The sequence below is a fragment of the Sminthopsis crassicaudata genome, chromosome 3 (genome assembly GCF_048593235.1).
Source record: "Sminthopsis crassicaudata isolate SCR6 chromosome 3, ASM4859323v1, whole genome shotgun sequence".
Classification (NCBI taxonomy): Eukaryota; Metazoa; Chordata; class Mammalia; order Dasyuromorphia; family Dasyuridae; genus Sminthopsis; species Sminthopsis crassicaudata.
In genome coordinates this window covers 221481684-221485678 of record NC_133619.1, presented here as the reverse complement: position 1 = coordinate 221485678, position 3995 = coordinate 221481684, and positions in this window count along the sequence as shown.

The window sequence follows — 3995 nt, the reverse complement described above, 5'->3', positions numbered from 1 at the left end:
TCTTTTTAAATTTATTTTATTCTGAATCTAAGAAATAAAATGAGCATTTCCATAACATACAAGAATATTTTTAAAATGAAGACAGTTGAAAACAGTTATTTTAATACCTCCAAATCTTCTCTTCTCCCAATCCAATATCCTTGTCTTTCAAAATTCATTGATATGGAAAGCTTTGTGACATAAAACTGAAATAGAGATGGATCTCTGTAGGCTATATATTGACTTAGAAAACCACAAGTTAATAATATCTATGTTGCATTATATTTTTATTTATTTTATTAAACATTTCTCAAACACATTTTAATCTGGTTAGTTAGGAACTGAGAGTTCAACACTTCTTTTCTAAGGGCCCTTTAGACAGTCAGTCAAAAATGATTATGTATCTACTTTGTGCCAGGAACATGCTAAGTACAGGGAATACAAAGAAAGGCAAAAGATAATCCTTACCCTTAAAGAACTTCTAGTCTAACAGGAAGAAAACACACAAAGAATATGCTGTGTGTATACATATAATTTTTAATATATACAAAATATATCTATATATAATTGATTATATGTGCATATATATAATATACACATTTATCTGTATATATATATAATGTATAAATTGGAGATTAAAATAAAAGGAAATTACTGGCATTAAGGGGGAATCAAGAAAAGATTCTTGTATAAAATGGGATGCTGGCTGGGAAGTCAGGAGACAGAAGTGAGGAGATTGAGCAAAAATCCACTTAAAATATCTGGAGTCTAGAGATGAAATGTCTTGAAGAATAGAAAGTAAGCCAGTGTTACCAGATAACATAACAGAATATAGCACATGGTAAGGAGTAAAGTGTCAGAAGATAGTCCTAGTTTGCTAATATCCTTCCTAAGTCATGATGTCCCAAACTGGATGCAAAGTGCTTTGACCAAGATAGACTACAGAAGGACTATTACTGCTTTATTTAGGATATTATGCCTCTCATTTAGACTTAACAAAGATATCGTTTCTGTTTCTTACTTATGATGTCACGTTGTTGATTCGTTACTTTTCAGTACTCTAAAACTTCCAGATTGTCTTCACACCCATCATTATCCTCCTCCATCCTATAAGTACATTAACTTTGCCTATATAAAACAAAATATTTCATTCAAACTGCTACAGAGAAGTGGAGGAGTTTATGCCATAAATTCACCTATCCTTCTTCTATTGGTTATTAGATGTTAGGTGTACTGTAGGAGCATCCCACTGAAAGAATACTAATAAAAACTGAATGGGGGGTTTTATTGGAAAGGTTTCCGCCACTATATTTCCTAATTCAGATCTGCTCAAGTTTCTACAGAAAGACTCATTGCAGTGGTCATTGGGTTGATCTGATGAACATATAAGAGCTCACATTGCTTAAATAGCATGAATGAAAACAAGAAGATACATCAGGATTTTACCTTCAATAAGATCAATAAGATCTATCAAGTAACTACTCTGTGCCTAGACTCATGCTAAAGGAGATTTGAAAAGTTTTGATAAAACACTGTTATTTCTCTTATGAGATTTTTTTGTTGTTGTTCAGTTACATCTGTCTCTTTGTTATCTCTTGGATCTCACTTTCCAGGGTTTGCCGTTACCTTCTCAAGTGGATTGAGACAAACAGAGCTTAATACTGACTTGCTCAGGGTCCCACAGCTAGTAAGTATCCAAGGCTGGGTTTGAACGAAGGGTCTTTCTGTCTTTGAACCAGGTGCTCTGTCCATTGAGCCACCTAGCTGCCTATGAAACTTATATCCTATTTTATTTTATGTTAAACATGGGACAACTGAATGAGAATCATGAGGATGAATAGAAATAGTGTTGGTATTGCTAGGACACGGATAATGGAAATGAAATAAGATACAAAGAATCCTTATATCATTTTTTCCATATCCTGGTGCCAATGTACAAGTAGACTCTATGGAACACCAAACCTTTGAAGGAATCATGTGTCAGTATGTGCAAAATGCATTATGCTTCTTAGATAAAAGGTGTGGTACAACTAGAGATAATCATCTCATGATGAGATAACTAATATGTAAAACTCCAAATTTTCAAAATTCTTTGTCCTATATAAAACCCATTATTGAGTTGCTTTTTGCTTTATATTTTTGTTCCGTTATAGAACTGTGTTGTTCCTCCAACCCCTGCCAATGAAGTTTTCTTCATCTTTTTTGTTTTTTTTGCCCAGTAAATCCAATCATGCCCAACTCTTCATGACCCCATTTGGAGCTGTCTTGGTAAAGCTCCTGGAACAGTTTGTTATTTCCTTTTCTAGCTCATTTTACAGATGAGGAAACTGAGGCAAGCAGGGTGATGTGACTTGCCCAGGTTCATACAGCTAGTAAGTATCTGAGGCTGGATTTGAACTCAGGTTGTCTTGACTCCAAGCATGGTACCAAGAAAAAAAAAAAAAAAGCAAACCACTCCAATATCTTTGCCAAGAAAACTCCAAATGGGGTCACAAAGAATCAGATATGACTGAAAACAACTGAACAATGTTCTCACATCAGGATCAGTTTATTATACTTAAGGACACATTTAAGTAAAGTTATAACAAATTCTCTTTCTTTAATTACTCCTTAAAGCAATATTTCCACCACATGTTCCCTTCCCCTAATGTTGTATCTAAGTTTATAGCATAATTTAATTATAAATAATTATTCAAAATAGTAGATTTTGCTTTATATTTAATATCTGCTAAGGGTCTTTAATCACAGTTAATGTTTAAAATGACTTTGAAGTTTTCAAAGCACTTTATTTATGTCCTCACATTTGATCCTCACAACAATCTTGGGTGGTAAGTACTTCGATCCCATGAGGAAACTCCCATGAGGGAGCCTAAGGCTAGGGTCACTCAACTAATAAGCATCTCCAAGGCTGGATTCAAACACAGTTCTTCCTGACTATGTCTAGCACTCTTTCTATTATACCACACTGCCTTTGAAAAAAAATTAAATTTATAATTTAATACATTAAAATAAATTATTTGATTTGTAAATTTAATATATATTATATATTATATAATGATGTATGATTATATAATAATTATTATAAAATTTATAAAAATAAAATGTAAGTTAAAAATAAAAACCAAACTGTAATACTGTCACATTATTTTTGAGGAAATATTTCCCTATCTTATATTTTGCTTTCCTTTTACATTTGTTTTATCCCAGGTAAGGGATAGGGGACTCCAAAATCTCTTCTCACAAAAAGATCAGAACTTCAGAGTCAGTCAAGAAAGAATCAGTGTTACTAATATAATAGCCCAAGACTTAGAAAGAAATATGAAAGTTTGCTTCCAAGTTGTGAACTAAAGAAAGCTGTTTGTCCTTCATTCTCGAAGAGGACCATAACATCAGGGAGGTGATGCCATAACATGCAAGGGAATTGGATTTAAGTGAGGGAGGGCTGTGCATGTCATGGCATTACTTCCCTGATGTCATGGTCCTCTTCAAGAATGAAGGACAAACAACAATCTCTGTGAGTAAAGCTGGCCCACAAACTGGAACAGGCCTTTTGGGAAAAGGAAGTGTTAGTGAATAACTAACTATATTATTCTGCCTCCAGAGTGGAAAATTTATTCTATTACATTCTCTATATTATGAATAGACTGACTTTCCATATTTGCTCTCAGGCAGGGGTTCTTAACTTAGGAACTATAAACATATTATTTAACAAAAAATTTGATAACTATATTTCAGTATAATTTCTCTATATAATCCTATATATTTTTAAACATCTGTGAAGGGGACCCATGTCAAAGTGGTTTAAAATGAAAATAAACAGATAAAGCAATAAACAAATGAGCAAATGAATGATAAATAAATGAATGAATAGATGGTTAAGAATCCCTACTATAGGGAATTCCAAGACTGATTTAATTCTAGCTGAACCAAAAGTTGGGAGAAGTGATAAAAGTTAATGTATTTGTTTCTGGTCCTTTCCCAGAAGCCCTAGCAAAGTAAATGAATCTCCCCAATCA